The following is a 7,378-nucleotide window of genomic DNA, read 5'->3' on the forward strand; positions in this document are numbered from 1 at the left end:
CACTATGAGTTTTCCAAGCAGTATGGCCATGTTCCAAAAGCATTCTCTCCTGACGTTTTGCCCGCCTCTATGGCAGGCATCCCCAGAGATTGTGAGGTTTGTTGGAAACTAGGCAAGGGAGGTTTATAAATCTGTGGAAGGTTCAGAACTCTCGTCTTGTTATGTTGCAATTAATCACCTTGATTAGCATTGAAAAGCCTGGCAACTTCAAGGCCTGGCTGATTCCTGCCTGGAGGAATCCTTTGCTGGGAAGTGTTAGCTGGCCCTGATTGTTTCATGTCTGGAATTCCCCTGTTTTCAGAGTGTTGTTCTTTATTTAGGTAAAGGTAAAGGTTTCCCCTGACGTTAAGTCCAGTCATGTCTGACTCTGGGGGTTGGTGCTCATCTCAATTTCTAAGCCGAAGAGCCAGCATTGTCTGTAGACACCTCCAAGGTCCTGTGGCCAGCATGACTGCATGGAGCACCGTTACCTTTCTGCCGGAGCAGTACCTATTGATCTACTCACATTGGCATGTTTTTGAACTGCTAGGTTGGCAGAAGCTGGAGCTAACAGCAGGCGCTCACTCTGCTCCCCGGGTTTGAACCTGGGATCTCTTGGTCTGCAAGTTCAGCAGCTCAGCGCTTTAACACAGTGAGCCACCAGAGGCTCTTTATTTACTGTTCTGATTTTAGTGGGTTTAAAAAAAAATACTGGTAGCCAGATTCTGTTCATTTTCATGGTTTCCTCCTTTCTGTTGAAATTGTCCACATGCTTGTGGATTTCAGTCGCATCTCTGTGTAGTCTGACAGGGTGGTTGTGAGGGTGGTCCAGCATTTCTGTGTTCTCAAATAATATGCTGTGTCCAGGTTGAATCATCAGGTGCTCTGCTGTGGCTGACTTCTCTGGTTGAAAGACTCTGCAGTGCCTTTCCTGTTCATTGATTCATGTTTGGGCAATGCTGCATTTGGTGGTGCTTATGTAGACTTGTCCACAGCTGCGTGGTATACAGTGGACTCCTGCAGAGGTGAGAGCATCCCTCTTGTCCTCTGCTGAGTGTAGCATTTGTTGGATTTCTTTAGTGGGCCTGTAGATAGTTTGTAGGTTGTGTTTCTTCATCATGAGCCATTTAGGACTTTATAGGTGATCACCTGCACCTTGAATTGGGAATGGAAACTGATTGGCAGCCAGTGGAGCTCTTTTAATAGGGGGGCTTGTCCGCTTCCTATAACTGGCTCCAGTTAGTAGTCTGGCTGCCGAATGTTGTACCAGTTGAAGTTTCCAAGCCATCTTCAAGGGCAGCCCCACATAACGTGCATTGCAGTAATCTAGTCTGGAGGTAATTAAGGCATGGACCACCATGGCCAAGTCAGGCTTCTCGATGTATGGTCGCAGCTGGCGCACAAGTTTTAATTGTGCAAAGGCCTTCCCGGTCACCACCAACACCTGAGCTTCAAGTGTCAGTGCTGAATCCAAGAGGACCCCAGACTGAGGATCTGTATCTTCAGGGAGAGTGCAACCCCATTGAGCACAGGTTGCCACCTAATACCCCATTCAGCTGCACAACTGACCAGGAGGACCTCTGTCTTGTCAGGATTAAGCTTCAGTTTTATGTAGGTAACTGTCTGTGTAGGTTTTCTGTAAACTGTGTGGCCCAATTGTTGATTAGGTTTGCGGATGACTAGGACCGAAGTCTTTCTACGAGGTCTTTAGCCTCCTCTGTGGGTGCTTTCACCAACTACAACTCCCACGATCCCATAGCACTGAGCCACCGCAGTACAAGTGGTGCCACACTGCATTTATTCTACAGTGTAGATGAGGCCTGTGCAAGCTCTAGCTATTTTGGCCCCCAACTCCCTGAATTCCTGGCCATTGGGCAAGCTGGCTAGGGCTTCTGGGAATTGGAGGCCTGGTGTAAATGCACCCTTGGTCATTGGGACACAGCCCTAGATACATGATGCTTTCCTGTCTCTATGATTGGAGTGCTGCAGCCAGATTGGTGTCAAGGGAGCCATTTAACCAGGCATGTGGCTCTCTTGTGACTAGAGCTTTACTTGCTGGCTGCCGTGAATCTGATTTTGAGTGCGGGTGGCAGGATGGCACAGAAATGAAACTGTTGGTTGAGTTCTGTAAATACATGTGCGAAAAGGTACCAACCCAGAGTGCACTCTTCCATATGTCGATTGTATCGTTGACTCAGCTCTCTCAAACTCATGATCCAGGACTTCAATTAGATTGTATTCTTCCACCATTTAATGAAGCATACTGCCATTACCAAAATGTAACTAAGCAATAAAAACTGCACTACAAAAGAAGTATAAATTATCCCTTGTTATGTTGCAGTTATAAAGTACTGATTATACTTTAGGGAATACATTATGCACAGCTTATGATGTCGAGCATCGACCCACATCCCCTAGGTCAAGATTATCATTAAATTATAGTTGAAGCCATGGTGGGAATAGCTGCAGAGAGTGGGAGCCCAGAGCCCCACAGGAATCAATTCTGCGAGCGATCGGAGATATGGAGGAGCCCAGCAGCTACCAAGAGCCCTGGATACATTCTATTCCCCCTTTTATTACACAATAACCCTTTAATAAATGTGCACTGTGATATGTTATCCTCTATATTTGATTCTTTATGTCTTCTTTGCCTCTTGTGTCTTTGTCTTTCCCCTTTGCTTCTTGCAGCGAGCCCCGATAACCACATGGCTCCATAGCTCCCACGGCCCTCGAAGTAGGGCTCCCTTCCTTCTCTCCCTCAGCATATAACCTCCCTACACTTCAACTAACCACTTAGACAACCCTTGCCGCATTTGGGAGCCCCAGTATCCACGGACCCCTTGTGTGTATAATGTTTTGTGTATTATATAAAAACTTTTGAGGATCAAGCCACTGACCAAGCTCAGGTAACCTTCCACCTGCATCCCTTTGACCTCGGAGTTCCCATCAACGCTTCTTGGTCATCATCATTTCAATAAGATTCAAGCACCCATCATCACTGGGATCAGTCCCTCTATATTGATCCCCATAACACTGACTGTGCAGAGGATGACAGTATCCATAAGCCAGGCTGCCTGCCCTTTGTCACAGTCACTGGGACATAAAAGAAACATTCATCATCCAGCACTTCTCTAGTACGCCAGGAGGTCCTGACCCGGTCATCCACAATGCCATTTCCCCTTCCCCAGGAACAGACCACACAATCCTGTCACGATGGACAATATTCTGTTGTTGGACTCAATGGACATTAGCGCCAGAGGCACTAGACCTATGACTCATTTATCTGCACATTAAAACCCATGGGACCCAGATGGCCCCCTTTGTTTGTTCCAAGGCTGGGACTTGATAATCTCTCAGGATTCTTTGCATTTTTTTTGTCCAGCTGGTTATTCTGCTCCCTATCAGCCATTGGAGAGTAGAAATCTGCATAGGAAGTCAGGAATGCTCTCTGATTGGCTGGCGAGAGCCATAGTCCTGCCTTTTCAAAGAAATCCTCCCAGCAAACCATGACATCAAGATTGGCTCCATCAATCAGCATGAAGCCGGCTCCAGTAGGGGTGTAAGTGGGAAATACAAAGAATTTTACTGTATAAAAATGTCTGTTTTGGCTATGTCAAGTATCTCAGCTTCCTTTAGCGCAGTGTTTCTCAACCTGTGGGTCCCCAGATGTTTTGGCCTTCAACTTCCAGAAATCCTAACAGCTGGTAAACTGGCTGGGATTTCTGGAAGTTGGTGGCCAAAACATTTGGGGACCCACAGGTTGAGAACCAATGCTTTAGTGGCTTGCTGCGAGCTATCATCCTTTCCAGCTGGATTGCAATAAAATACATTGGTGGCTTTCTTTTTCAGCTGGTGAGACCTTTTGATTGGGAAACATCGGGATTATAGCTTCTTGGTCTCACTAGGCATGGATCCACAGGTAGCCCATGACTGGTGCCCATCTCGGTATCTGCAGCCCAGATTTCGCTATCTGCAGTTCAGATCTTACTGTCCACGACTGCCCTAAATTGATTGATTTCACTAGTTACATGTGATTATTTACTTGTGGGTTCTATTCATATGTATGCTAAACTAAAGCTAATAAGACCCATAAGGCACGATAAACCTTCAGACAACAGCTGAAATATGTAGTATATGTAGGAAACCAGGTAAAGTGCCAAAATTGAACAGGCACACTGCTAAATGAATTACACACTTTAAGAATTACTAAGAGTGAAGCACAGGTTTCTCAAAAACAAGTGCAAGCAGTCCCCAATTTATAAACATCTGACTTACAAACAACTCATAGTTAAGAAGGGTGTGGGACAACAGGAAGTGAGAAAAATCTCCCCCCAGAAGGGAAATCCACTCCTGGAAGAGAAAGTGTAAACATCTGGAGGACTGTATATCCTACCTCTGAAATAAAGGTATGTTAACTCCTGTTCTTCAATCCAGGTCTTGTCATAAGCTACTGCTGCAGCTGAGCAGGAATCCTGGTTAATTATTAACTTCCCAAATCCCATACTTTCATGAAAGGGCATCTCACAAAGCTAACCTATGTTCTGGAGTGTCTCCTGAACTCAAGTAATCTGTTTATTATGTCATGATGGACATTTGTACTTTTATACTAGCAGGGTATATCTTGAACTGGTGCATAACTAGCAGAGATTCACCAGGCAAAGCTTTCTCATTATTTGAGCCCTCTACTAAAGGTGGTACATGTATACATGTCATCTGTGTGCATGTGCATGTTTGTGTGCACGTATGATATAGCTAGATTTCATTATGGGCTAAGCAAAACATTTATGAATCTCCAAAATAAAATCGGAAAGCACAAGAACAAAAGCTGGGACGTTTTGGTCTTTTCTAATCAGCGTCGATGTACCCATAAAAATCTGTGCTAGCATTAGAGGCAGCTTGATGTGCACCAATGAGCAATAGATCAGATCTCATCAGTCAGATACTCTGATGAAAGATATAGCATCAAAGAAGCTTCATCGGTTCAAGGTATAGTGGGCTAAAGTGGGTTGTTCTTCATCAGATCTAATGGTCCTTGTTACGATCAGAGTAAATGTGATGCTGATGAGTTTTTGCACTTAACACACACACCCTTTTCAAATCCAAATCCAAATGTATTACATGTTGTTGTTTATTCATTCAGTCGCTTCCGACTCTTCATGACCTCATGGACCAGCCCACGCAAGAGCGTCCTGTTGGCCGTGACCACCTCCAGCTCCTTCAAGGTCAAGCCAGTCACTTCAAGGATACCATCCACCCATCTTGCCCTTGGTCGGCCCCTCTTCCTTTTTCCTTCCTTTCCCCCCAGCATCATTATCTTATCCAAGCTTTCCTGTCTTCTCATTATGTGGCCAAAATACTTTATCTTTGCCTCTAATATCCTTCCCTCCAGTGAGCAGCCGGGCATTATTTCCTGGAGTATGGACTGGTTGGATCTTCTTGCAGTCCAAGGCACTCTCAGGATTTTCCTCCAACACCACAGTTCAAAAGTGTCTTATCTTCCTTCGCTCAGCCTTCCTTATGGTCCAGCTCTCTCAGCCATAGGTTACTATGGGGAGTACCATGGCAGACCTTCATTGCCAGTGTGATGTCACTACTCTTCACTATTTTATTGAGATTGGTCATTGCTCTCCTCCCAAGAAATAAACATCTTCTAATTTCCTGCCTGCAGTCTGCGTCTGCAGTAATCTTTGCATCTAGAAATATAAACATATATTTCTATATGTTTTACATAGACTGTATTACATAGCCTGACAAAAAATTCTTGGTGTCTTGGTTTTTAGACCTGTTCCTGGGGTTATTTGGAGCACTGCTTCAGAAAATTGCTTTGGGTAGACCACATCAGCTCTAGTTTCTTAGATATGGTTATCATGATTTTCAAGCAGATGACAAATGGTAGATGGTATGTGTACTGTATCTGATAAACTAGAGATAATAGGGAAAAACTAGTGCAATTCTTGGAATCAGAAGGTCAAATATACCCAGAAACAGGGCTAACATTTGAGGTACCAAATGTGTGTTGACCAGTGTTATCTGAAACAAATAGCCCCTTCTCCCATTTGTACTCATCTAATGCAAATGGCAATATTAGGAGGGATTGAGATTAATTTTTTTAGGATCGAAGCAGAGGGCAAAGAGTTATACTCTCCTCACTGCACAATGAACTCCTACTACTCATGCTTCAAATGAGGAAATGTCTGCTTTGAACATTGCATTTAGTCTGACTTCAGCTTCATGTTCCCAAGTAATTCAAGGAGAGATGGCAGATTAGCTTTTTATTTGAATAAGGCTATGGCAGACAGTACTATAAAGTCTTTCTTGTAAAGGTTCCCAAGTAGGAGTGTCTTGTCATTTTTCTACGTCCTTATCACACTACACTATTATAGTGCTATTATTACACTTTCATTGCCATGTCAACATGTCAACAGGGAGAAGCATTTTGAATTCTATTGGGCATCAGCAAATTACAAACCCCAGAACTACAGAAAATGTTTCCAAGGCAATGCATTGTCGAAAGCTTTCATGGCCAGAATCACTGGGTTGCTGTGAGTCTTTCAGGCTGTATGGCCATGTTCCAAAAGCTTTCTCTCCTGATGTTTTGCCCACATCTGTGGCAGGCATCCTCAGAGGTTGTGTACCTCACAACCTTTGAGGATGCCTGTCACAGATGTGGGCAAAACATCAGGACAAAAAGCTTCTGGAACATGGCCATACAGCCTGAAAGACTCACAGCAACCCAGTTTCCAAGGCAGTTAAAGTGGACTAATAGTGCTACAATAAAGCTAGTTTCATCTCCTGTGAACTAAACACGAACATTGTCAACAATCACCAGGTGGGAGGAGCTGGGCACATCAGAACAGGGCAGGGCATAGACTTTGCTCCTGCTTGCAAAGAACACATAGAGAAGAAGCCAGCTGGTGATTCTTATCTACTTTTTACATACTGACCTACTCCAGTGCCAACTAATTTATGCTAGATTTCATAAGGCATGGATGGGCAATTGTGGTCTGATAAAAATGAAAAACATCACCACATAGCAAAAAAAAAAAAAAAAAAAAAAAAAAGGCCATGTGAATGACTGTGAGAACAGCAGCAGGAAAGATTTTCCTTCTCAAATAAACAAACAAGCAGAGATACATCCAGATTGCACCTGGCTCCATTCAATGGAATTATGAGATTTGTAGTTTAGCACAGTACAGTACTTAGAATTCTCTACTCTGTTCTCTTGACATGAATCAGTGAAGTCCTTTTGACAAAGAATTCTAAACAAACCAAAACTCAAAATCCATAAAAAGCAATACATTTTGTTGGCCAACAAAAATGCACTAAATACAGTAGAGTCTCACTTATCTAAGATAAACGGGCCGGCAGAACATTGAATAAGTGAAAATTTTGGATAATA

Source organism: Anolis carolinensis, chromosome 1 (assembly GCF_035594765.1).
Source record: "Anolis carolinensis isolate JA03-04 chromosome 1, rAnoCar3.1.pri, whole genome shotgun sequence".
Lineage (NCBI taxonomy): Eukaryota > Metazoa > Chordata > Lepidosauria > Squamata > Dactyloidae > Anolis > Anolis carolinensis.